At 39.5% G+C, this 12535-nt stretch overlaps 1 long non-coding RNA gene across 1 annotated transcript; it reads left to right on the top strand.

The window, feature by feature from the left end:
* Nucleotides 1-5290: 5290 nt before the first annotated feature.
* LOC118224004 lies at nucleotides 5291-12297 on the top strand. The gene is made up of 2 exons (XR_004764544.1): nucleotides 5291-5484; nucleotides 10015-12297. It is a non-coding gene; the product is annotated as an uncharacterized LOC118224004 (long non-coding RNA).
* The last annotated feature ends 238 nt before the right edge of the window (nucleotides 12298-12535 follow it).

Here is a 12535-nt window from a genome sequence, read left to right as displayed (position 1 = left end):
TTTTGAACTTCTGGTCTGACATAGTTATGTCAATCATCAGGACAAGAACGCACAAAAGATCACGCATGATTGGAAAGACACTGATGCACTGCTTCACGGGTGGGCTCAAAAACATGTCATAATCCATAACTGTCCAATCAAATTTTATGAAAGTCATCCATTGATGTACATTTATCTATGAAGCAGACAGAAGTCTTGCCTCACTGAAGTTCCTTTTAAAATTCTGAGGGTGTTCCTGTTTTGCAAGATACCAGGCATGTTTTTAAACCACTTTTTTAGCTTCACTAGCAAAATAGTCGCTGTTAGGATAATTCAACATTAAAGAATAATATGTGGGGTGTGCCATACATGTTCTTTTTTTCTTTCTTTTTTTGGTGAAGCACTGCTTCACCTGTTGTCTTCGAGAAACCTCCTCTGGGGCTGTGTGGAAAAAGAGCGGGGTATGAGGGGGGTTGGTTAGATTATTAGGAGGAAAATGGGGATTGTGTAGAATATTGGGGGGTGTTTAGATTATGAGGGGGGTTGTGTTTAATTTGAGGGTGGATTTGAGAATATGAGGGGGTTGTGTCGAATATGGGGAATATGGGGGGTGTTTAGATTATGAGAGGGGTTGCCTAGAATATGAGGGGGAATATTGGGGGGGTTGTGTGGAATATGAGGGGGGCTGTGGCGAATATGAGGGGGGCTTTGAGAATCTGAGGGGGTTATGTAGAATATTATGGGGAATATGGGGGGATATGAGGGGATTGTGGAAAGTATAAGGGAGATTGTGTAGAATTTGAGGGGAGCTTTGAGAATTTCAGGGGGAATATGAGGGGGTTTGTGTAGAATATGAGGGGGAATATGGGGGGGTCATGTAGAATATGAGGGAGAATATGGGGGGGTTGTGTAGAATTTGAGGAGGATTGTGGGGGGGGGGGATTGTGTAGAATTTGAGGGGGAATGGGGGGGTTGAGGAGAATATGTAGAATTTGAGAGGGGGCTTTGAAAATATGAGGGATAATATGAGGGGGGTTGGTTAGATTATGGGGGGGGGGTATGAAGGGGTTGTCTAGATTATGATGGGGAATATGGGGGGGGGGGTTTGTAGAGTACAGGGGCTGTGTAGAATATGGTTGGAATGGGAATAGGGGGATTGGCAGGGGTAAGTAATCTATATTTAAAGGCAGAGGAAGAAAGATGTCATTTTTCAAAGGGTGGGAGGTCAGTAAACAGTGCATGGGGAAGATTTTGATGGAAGTAAGCATTCAGGCTAGCTTTAAGGCAAGTGTTGAGGGAAACAAAAAACAAGTACTGAGCAGTGGTACGGGGAGCAGGGGAGCAGGGTAGAGCCCAGTCTGGAATAGTGAGAAGTACACAAATGAGAAAATGGCAGAGAGGATTTGATATGGGGGCAGGGGCACATGGCACATAGCACATGGTCTACAATGAATTAATTTAGTCATTACAGACTGATTTCCAGCCAGTTACGTTAAGGCCCTTGTTGCCTAGTGCCAGGAGAATTCGAATTGAATGTCAAATGAAGCCTTCTACTTATTACAGCAGCTTGCCTTAGTGTTAACGTTGCTGTATCGCTAACAGAATAGGGGGAAGGGTGTCCATGAATGGAGAAATTGAGTCCATATAAATACGAAGAAGTCAAGGAAGATTATATGTCACAACACGCATAGGTTCAGATATGCAGCATGTGCCATTGGAGGAAGAAAACACCAACACTCCTGGCTGATTTTCAGTATTTATGGGTGTATAAAATGTTGCTGTTTGCACTATAAACATTCATTTAATGGGTTTTTTTCAGATGAGATATACTGCCTTGTTCCCAGTGGGTGGTTTTAATTAGATGTATGAAAAAGCACACATTTTCTGGATTTATATTTTTCAGATGTTGTTTTTACCATTATTTTACAAACAGCATTTTTAGTATCTTTGCACTCTCCTCTGTATACTGGAGGGCAAATGTAGCATTATTTTATATAAGTGCACGTTTCCATCATAGCTACATAATATTTGGTAGCATGTAATCCAGTAGTGATAGGAATCTTAATATTCTGTCTCAGTACATAAGATACTGTACTACTGTGACCACTCATGAGAATAGTGCAAGAACTAATATTTGGGCTAATTATGTCAAATATTTTTAACTCAAGCACAAACAGGCTAAAAGATATATTAACTTGATAGCTCTGCATCTTTGAGTCAGAGAGACTAGGCAAGACGCCTCGAGGCACATCCTGAAAAAAACAAATTACAAGTGAAAATGGAGAGGTGAGGGAATGCAGAGAGAGAGAGGGAGAAGGAGAGAGAGAGAACATTGCAGGACTGGTACTAATGCACAGGAGGCCTGGGTGCTTTGCTGTGTTTTTATGCTGATGGGAAATGCGTTCCTACCATCTGCTTCTCGGTTGACTCCAGGGATGCCTGTCAGTTCGAATGTGTTCAGCAAGCAGAAAGGGAGAAATTGCAGCAATGCTTGCTGACCCCCCCCCCCCCCCCCCCCCCCCCCCCCCCCCCCCCACCTTCCCCAACGTCAATGCCACTGCCCCCACCCCCGCCACAAACTTGACGTGACTGCCGCAGATAAGCCCCTCGCCTGGGCGATGTGTTGCCACACAGGAGGGCCACCTGTGGCACCGTACCAGCATCTGCCCACCTTGCTTTGAGGGTCTCTGCCAGTAAGCCCACGCCAAGATGGCCACCACCCCGGACCCTGCGCCACGCGGCTCATCGGTAACCACCGCCTGTGTGTGCAGCGTCAGCCTCTTCACGGTGACGAAAGCACTCCGTCTCACTTCAGCAAGCGCCTTCTGGCCCAGGGTTTCAGGCTCCAAGTGGGAAACGATGCCCACTCCCAGTGAGCTTTTCGAAAATCTGATTTCAGTAACATTATTGTCATTGTATGAGATAATTCTGCATCTTGATGGCATGTTTTCACAGCATTCATTAACTTTTAAAGAATGAATTAAAAATCATTCCTTTCTGTGTGCATTCTTTTTGTTTGTTTTTTTTATCTCCCTGTGGAATAACCGAAGCTCAAATTCAATGCTTTAAAGCTTGTGTGTCCAGATTTATTTTTTTCTTCTCCTTCTTCTTTGAATTTTAAACTCTGAGGAGTGCTTGGTAATGACTTCAGTCTTTTTTTTTATCTAGAGGTGAGCTTCTCAGTTCCACCAATGGCCCACCTGTTCAAAGCAGAACTAGAGTAGCGTAGAGTAGAGTAGAGTAGAGTAGAGTAAAGCTTTAATGTAAAGCTTTAGGAGTCTGTTAAGATTTTGCAAAGTGGTTAAAATGCAGTGTCATTACAGCCTCTTTTTTTAGTCCAGATAGATCTTGCCTGACAGTTTGCCTAAAGACATACAAAATTAAGTGAACCACATTAATCTAGTATGTAAAATGACCCACCTCAATAAATGAATAAATAAATAAATAAATAACAAACTTGTGGTGCTTTAGTGTGAGAGTGTCATGAAAGACCAAATTCAAACCTTTTCTTTTTAGTACCATGGGAGGGTTGTAATTTTGCATTGCTACAGAAAAAAACTCGATGTACTGCTGCATATCACTATTATAGATTTTTATAAGTGAATTAGACAGCTGGGGAAGACTTTAGGGTATTCAACATCTGTTCCACCTCAGAGGGCGCAAGTGCTTTTCAAACTCCTTGCACAGCTTGTTAAATAATGATGTAAAGCAGCCCAGGAAACTGGTTCTAAGTGCTGTGACACAGAAAACAGGTATAGTGACTCATTACAGGAAGCTCACAACTGACAAGGCCTTTTAACTTTGCATACTGGTTGGCTCCAATCCCCGTTACCGCACTCTCTAAACGTTTAGCACAGCGCCTCCATTTTACACAAGTATTGCAAAATTGGCCCAGACCATGATTTAGTGCCCCTGTCTGAGAGCCCGAATATGACCATCTTTTTTTCCCCGTGCATCTCCATCTCTGCCAACATTTATTGGATTCTATCATGTATTTCTGAGTTGTTGTGTCTCATATTTTCTCTCACATGAATTTGCCCTCAGTATTTTTTTATTTTTTTATTTTGGGTTCTCTTTCACAACAGTTTTTCAATTCAGAGACAATACACAAAATGCAAGCAGCATCCTCACCCAAAGAGACATTTTCACCCAAAAGCATGTTTGCCGCTGGTTATTGCCAACGTTTTTAAATCAAATTTCAGAAATGATTGACAGCAGAGGGGTGATGGTCTGTTATGAAATACGGCGCGGCGTACACCGGGGGAATGATGACAGTCAGATCACAGAGATATATGAAGACTCAAATGACTGGATCTGCACCATCAACATGCACTGACTCACCAAAAGAGGTGCTGGGTAGATGATCAAATGTAATTTTGTCTGTCAGTCTCCAGGCAAAAGCAAATATTTATCCCCTTCCCTCTCTCTTCTAATTATAAAAGAAGTCCTCGCTGTCATGAATAATAAATTCCATTTTCAGTAACAGATGATATGACCAGTGTAAAGTGATGTAAACAACCTTTTGCATTTGTAAATGCTTGACCTGACTGTATGGAGTGTGCATGCATATTCTAAACACCCTTCACAAATGAATGGATCAATGGTGTTATGAATATTTACTTGCCCATTTCCACAAACCGCCTGTTAGATTTACTTTTGATTTATGAAGCTTTACTTTGCTCTCCTCTGCATTAACAAACTGGCGCTCTGCAGTTTTGTTATCAAGGTCAATAAACTTTTTAATTTATTTATTTATGTGTTATGTATTTATTTATGCAGCCAAAGTTCCATTTTGCTTTTATTCAAGACAAGTTTGTGAACACAGTGACAAATATGTTGCATAATTAAGCTAGTACACTGTAACAATGACACCGATCTCATTTCAGTGATGTTAGAGGGTACAACAAACCCCAGTTTATTCCCCAATTCAAAAACGTGTAAACAAACAAACATTCCCAGTAATGCATCAGCTTCCGCATTGCCTAGAGGTACAGAACATTAAAGTCCATAACTACTCTGTTAGATGCTTTTTTGTTCTATCGACAGATAGCAATCAATTAGTATCTTCTTTTACAGAAAATTAGAACAGAACCCTTGAGCTGAATTTTGAAAGGCTGCCCGCAGAACGTTTGGAAACAGCGTCACTAAGAGCTCAGGCGACTACAGTTCTAAATCCCACAGCACAGTGATAAGGGAATGGGGGGTTATCAAATAAAGAACAAAGTTCTCTTATCTCTCAGTTGTTGTTTTTCCTCTTTTTGCAAAAGAGACCAGCTGATAAGCTCATGCTGAGAAAATATATAGCCAGCGACACTGTGAGCGGCAATGTGGCAGAGCTCTGCTGGGTTCTCGCAGCAGACAGAGAGCAAATTAAGCGTGTGTGATTTAGATTTGGAAGGTGGAACCTTGTCCTTCGTATCGCAGACACTCCAACCACACACTTGGGTGAGCACCAGCAGAGCCCGGCATCCACAAAACCACACAGTGGGGAATCCTAATGACTTTGTAAGTCAATCTGAACTTTTAATGAAAACGAGACACAATCTTTAATCAGTTTCCGTAGTTTCTTGCTGGTGCAGGAAGTTTGCATGTGAACAGCACTCCTATCTTTTGCAAAGCCACAGAGCTCGTTTTTACATTGATTTCATTGGATTTCTTCTTCGGTGTCTTTATCAAAAGAAGCAATATCTGTGTTTATTTACAATTTGTTGAAATGATTTGTAACAATAAGCACAAAAGCATTTGGATAAATCATGCTATTACAGCCCTAGTCCAACTTATCCCAACACACAAATATATAAAACTATATTTCCTGTTATCATTTTCACCTTAAGTCACAACTGAAGAAAACTATTCTCAGATAAAATCAATATAATTCATTTTAATCCACTATGAGTAATGGAGATATTGTCCTTAATAAAAAATGGCTTAACAAAATTTACACTACCTCTCCTCAGTGCTGTGTATTCAGCATTATGACATCATAAAATAAATAACTTATTCATAAAACTTGTTCTTTTTGTAACTTGTATCATATTTTATAACTGAGTTAAAATTGGGATCAGGAATCAATCTGGTGCACAAGATGATAAACTCCAGGAAAAAGGAATTCTCAATCCTAGCAATGTAATAGCATCAATCTACTTGGCTGTATTTGTTGGGCCACTGGGATTCTGTGATTTATTTTTTGTTCCCTTTTATGAACTATCCTTCACAGAATCAAACAAGGCCTTGTTCGTCAGTCATTCATAGGATTCACCTATCCTTCACAGAGACACCCAGCTTTGTTAATCAGTCACTCTCAGGTTTATAGCCATCCTTCACAAATAAACAAGGCTTTGGCAATCAGTCAGTCAAAGTGTTCACAGCTATACTTCACAGACACACAGTTTTCTTAATCAGTCATTCCCTGGTTTAAACCTATCCTTCACAGGGGCTTGCTTTATGAACCAATCAATCACAGGGCATTTAGGCCTAGTTTTCTTTCAGAAAAACAAAGAAGGCCTTGTGAATCAATCACACACAGGGTTCAGAAAGACATTGTAAATTAATTGCAAGGTTAACAGACCTTTCACAGAGACAAAAAAAATTATCTGTTGATCTGTGAGTCACTCCAGGATCTTTTCTCATGGACTGTGGGATATGTTTGGATAAGCCCTTCCCACTCTCAGCAGGCAACTGGAACGAAATTTGTTTTTACAAAAAGTTTAAAACTGGCAAATAATCTGCTCTTAGTAAGAATGTTTACCATAAAAAATCTGATCCTGTATGTTAAAATAGTGCCTTGTAGCCAAACTGGTTTTCTTTTTCACAGTGTGCTGGGAAAGAGGGCAAAATGATTATTTAACATTTATGAATTGCTACTATATGCTGTTGTTTGTTTGTTTTTTGGGCACAGTGTGCTTGACCAGCAGGGGCAGTGTCCAAGCCTGATAGCATGTGTGAAATATACTGCGGTTGAGCCAAACGAGACAGCTCGTGCTCCATTCCAGGCAGCTCTCCAAAGCACACCCCCTCCAAACTAAAGAAACACTGCTGTGCATGTATGCAAAGTGAAAGCCATGACACGTACAGCAGAGGCTTATTGTGAACTTATAGGCCTACTAAATGTTTTGTTGTTGTTTCCTTTAGACAAGGCATTCCTCTTAGAGGAGAAATCACAACATTTGTTCAGTATATACTCCCACTCAGTGGAACTCATTATAGTGTTACTAGCATTTGCAAGCATATGTGCAGTGATGTAATGTAATGTGTAATGTAATGAGTGCCACATGTCCCTTGTTTGGCATTAAGCATAAAGCAGAGTTTATACTAAAGCAACATTGTGGGTTGTCCCCAAATGCTAGTTCATACAAATATATTTTTGAAAAGACAACAGGTTTCACAGCTGTGTATTGATATGCCATTGTTTAATATGAATGTTCTGTTTTCACCTGAACATAGGGAAACAACAGACAGAAAGGAAAAATGTTTTTCCAATTTATTAAAATACTAATTTTCTAATTATTGAACACATATAAAGATTTTATAGCATGCTATCTACCAAATGAAATACATACATACAGCTGCACATTCACACTACTGACTAGTGTTAGTAAGTTAGGGAAACAAAAGACAGAAAGGAAAAATGTTTAAAACAAAGCCTTTTCATTTCTTTCTTCAAACTTCACCATTTAAGTCCTCTTGCTTACTAATATAATCAATTTATGGAAATACAAATTTTCCAATTATTGAACACATACAAATATTTTATAGCATGCTACCTACCAAATGAAATACATACATACAGCTGCACATTCACACTACTGACTAGTGTTAGTTAGTTTGCAATTATATATTCAGATACTGAAATGGACACACATTGTTTGCTATTTCTTTATCTTTATATGGAATGTTTTTTCCTTGTTTTGAGAGTCTGACACTTTCTCCTGAAACTGGACCCCCTTTAGGTCTCACCACCTAAAACCTCTGGGAAAACAAGCCATTGGATTCTACTGACACAGTAATGATATAGTCCTCCTCTGTGAGATAAACCAGGCCTTTCAGATATAATTCAAATAGAAAATGGACTGTGATCACAATAAAAAAGTCAGTTCTGTTTTGGGGCACACTTTGATCTTTACGAAGTTTTGCTGAAATGTTGTTGCTTTAGAAGTCTGAGAGCAAAAACATTTCAATAAATCTTTGGTGTTGCTTGAATGCCATGAATGTCTTCAAGTGTGCACAGGTTTGGGGATTGAATTTTAAGCAGTTTGCACTAGTGCTCACCAGAATGTGAGGCATGCCTCTTGCATTTTGATATCTGCTGCCTCTCTGACAGAGGGCTGATAACAGTGCATTGAGTGGGACCCAGTCTGAACCGCTTTGTCCCAGGGTCATGGTTCTCTGCCCTATAACGCACTGTACTAAGGGACTGAGGATAATTTATTACACCACGAGAAACACAAAACGTATATTTATTGCTTCTGTTGAATGAGCGGCCAGCTCTTGTCATTGATTTGATGTTCTTATGTTAATGTGCAAAAATCAAATCAAGCTCCATTTATTTATTTTGTTGTAGGTTTAGTCTGTGATTTATTTGACGCACTGATTTATTGCAAGATTCCTTTACAGTAAATGGGTGCATATTGCAGCACATGATTTATTTGTGTGATTTGTGTGAGGATTGTCCTAATGGAGCCCGCATGTGGACAGGTGTAACTCATCTTTTGACAGTGCTATCACAGAATGGTATTAATTACTTTCACACACTGTGATCAATGGAATGTAGTTCGCCATTCTCCACTGCTCTCCCATCAATACTTTTTAAAAGTGCTGTTTAAAAGTGCCACACTTCTTTTTCCAGGTTACTGGAAATGTGTATTTTGCAGCACAGGAAATATAAGTCTGTATGGACTAGATGACAGGGAAATTTTCGTTTTTACCTTTAAATGTAAGTCATGCTTGACTTCTTGCTGACAGAAGTAATTGTTGAAGTGAACTTTTTCTGCACCTTGTTTAATGTTGGCCACTGAATGAAACCAGTTCTATTTGTGAAGTATTTGAGATGCCGTAGGATTACCACAGGCTTCTGGTTGTAGTCAGTTAATCTTAACTCTTCTCAGTGTAAACTCTACCATATTGCCCTGCCTTAACTTCAGGGTGTTAAGCCAGGCCATAGGCAAACATATCAGATTTTTCAGCTGCATTTCTTTTGGTGTGCAGCTGCAGATGACATATTGGGGGGGAGGGGGGTTGTTTTTAAAAAAGAATACTATTGTAAAAGTAAATGAGCCGGTCCTTCTGCTGCACTGTTGTCCCATTAGCATAAAGAACGCTGACGCTGACAGATATGTGTGCAAGTAATGGGTGATTAAGGGGATTTGTAGATAAGTCAGCCAGGCGCTTAGTCAAGGCAAGTCTTGATTCATTGCACTGTTAGCCATTATACAGACAGCAGCAATAAAGATTTAAAAGTAGATTCTTCACTATTACAGAATGTTGGGCTCAACAGAATATCTAAATACTCAATGCGAAGAATGTGCCCATTCACTCAACATTCCTATTCTCTGTTAAATCATTGCTGCATTCATGAGACAGAGCTTTGTTTCGTTTGTTCATTACCATAGCTCTTAGTTTTAAATATGCACTTGAAATAGGCAATAATAGCAGCAACAAAAAAAAACAAAAAAAACAGAAATCACAATGTTGTCTTTATAAATGTGTGTTATCAGTGATAATTATTGGGCTCTAATTACATTTTTTAAAGAAGCATTTGTAAACACTGCCCTCTGGTGGCTGTGGGAGAGCACATAGCTGTCAAGTTAAATGTCAAAAACGTAGGCATGCAGCATTCTGAGCGCTTGTGAAAGCCATACACAGAAACGACCCTACGGAACAGAGCAGGATCTTTCAGAGAGGTTTATAGGTAAATGTAAGCTGAATCATCATTTGTATTGTGTGACCTAAGGAAACTTTGCGAGTGGAAAGAAAAACTAGTTTTCCAATAACAGCATGTACATTTTTTGATTCCGTTTTTTTTTTACACTCGACCAGGTGCGGTAGTATCTCGAGACTTGATTTGACAGTGAAAAGAAAAATGCTGCGTCAAAGGAGTGCAGAGGAATATCAAAGGGGTTTGCCCAGGAACCTCCCAGTGGTGAAGAAGTCAGCAGCCAAACTGCTCATTAACGGCAAGTCTTGGAACCAATTCATCCTCGTCCTGTGTGACCTTCACTGGCTCCGTGTCAAACACAGAATCCGTCCAAAAAATTCACCTACTGAAATAGTAATACTGACAATGCACTCCATCACCTCCCCCTCTCTCTCTCTCACCTCACTGACCTCCTGCTCTCCCACCAACCCACCCGCTCACGCAGGTCCTCTTCTGCTGAGAACCTCATCGCCCCAAAATTGAACCTCCACAGTTTTGGTGACAGAGCATTTTTCGGGGTTTTATGCAGGCTCTGGAACTCCCTCACCCCTCCAGTCTGAAATTCATAATCCATCATCATCTTCCTTTCACGTCTCAAATCCCAGTTTTTCTCCCTGGCCTATGAGTAATCTGCACCTCCCTCCCCCACACGCAGATACTCATGCACTCTCTCACACCTAGACCCCCCTCCCCATGGAAGTTTCTATTTCAGCCTTTCTTTGCCCAGACTTTTTGTTTATTTTGTTTATTCTTATGTACTTATGCTACCCAAATATGTCAGTATTTGTCTTTCCTTATATTATGTTTGTAATACTGTAATGTGATTACTATTATTATTGTTGTTGTTGTTGTTATTATTGTTGTTATTATTATTATTATTGTGATTGCAGGTCCAGAGTCAAGATTTGTAAGTCTGTCTGGCTTTATTTTATTTACTTGCTACACACAAACGAGGCAATCATCCCAGTGTAAGTGGCACAAACATGTTATTTGTTATGGAGAACATGGAACGAGCCAGGAATGAGCCAGGAACAAGCTTCAATCCTTCCCCCAAAAATTGTAATCCTGAAATACAGCATAAAGATTTTCACAAAATACCTGAAATATTAATATAATTGTATGAAATATTCTGACACCTATTTGATGGTAAGTCCTACTGATCGGGTAGCTGCTGCTCTTAAAATCCTCTTTTGAATTGCCAGTGTTTGTTGCTCTCTTATTCAGTATTATATTGCATGCTTTTGGAGATGTCATATATAGGGCCCAGACAAATGTTCAAGCAGGTAATCCTGTTGGCAGTATTCAGCAATGTTTGCCAGTCAGTACAGACTTGTAAATAATAATACAATTGGGGACTAATTATGAAGTAATTATCTGTGCAAAGAAATTAAATAATGCAAAAGGAAGTCAAACATGGACACACAAACAGCATCAAGGCAGATGTCAGAGTAAAACTGTATTATCAGTACATTGTATTCTAAAGGATTAAAGGATTCAATTTATTATGCATGTCTTGCCACTTATCTTTAGACCACAGGATCAAGATTACAACAGACCAGCATTTACAGACACAAAAACATAGCAAATGACTAAGATGCAGGCAAGGGGAAAACAGCAGTGAAAAATCTCTAAAATTACATGCATTTTTAAAAAGGAGCATGTGGTAAATGCAGTAAAACTGTCTCAGCAGGAAAATAAGATATACAGACCATTCAAGGGATAAATTTGCTTGGGAAGTTTATTTTACTTATTGGTATTTTTACCAATAAGACTGCCTCCTGAGCCATCCAAAATCAGATGGGAACTTGGTATTTAGCTGTAGAGAACCATTCTAACTGCATTGGGTTTCATTTAAGGTTTGTGGAGACATACATTACACCCAGCACCAGTGCATTAGAGATGCTTAGCAGATTGTTGGACGACATTAACAGTTTGGAGAGTTAGCTCCCTCTAGTTGTACAACATGAAAAGAGCTTCACAGACCTCGTCCAGTGGTCAGAAAGCATAATTCACAAAACTAACGATAAACTTTGAGCTGCCAATGAATGCATATCCACTATTGGCATAACTGGTTCACAGCCCGGACAGAACAAAAAATTCCATCAAGGTACAAAAAATCTCACTGAATATTAAAGCCCCACTCCCTAGAAAAGGAAGAGAGTTTCACAGATTCCTGAATGAAAATTATGACATTTCATTTATGAACTGTTGGAGGGGAGGTAGTTTACAGTGTTGCTGATGATGACAATGAATATGTCACAGGAGGGATTTCAGTGCTATATATAGTACCATAAAAATTATGGTAACCATAGAGAAAATGTGTTTTTTGTTATTTTTAGCTGCTTCTGTAATATGTTAGAACATATACACATGTAAATACCATGAAATAAAAGTGATTGCCTGTGTACTTTAGTTTTGTATTCATCTTTTGATCTCAAATCCAAGTGCCTTACGTATACAGCAAAAATAGAGCATTTCACTCTACCATTACCAGACTTTAAGAGGGCGCTGTAAATGTTTCAGCAGACTTGGCAGCAACGGTTGTTACAAATTCTGTTGATGCCAAAAGAAATGCATGGTCTTATGGACACTGTTTCCACATCAATTTCAATCGAAGGAAGAACGGACAAACTGACAATGACT

The sequence above is a fragment of the Anguilla anguilla genome, chromosome 3 (genome assembly GCF_013347855.1).
Source record: "Anguilla anguilla isolate fAngAng1 chromosome 3, fAngAng1.pri, whole genome shotgun sequence".
NCBI lineage: Eukaryota > Metazoa > Chordata > Actinopteri > Anguilliformes > Anguillidae > Anguilla > Anguilla anguilla.
This window is presented reverse-complemented; position numbering and strand designations above follow the sequence as displayed.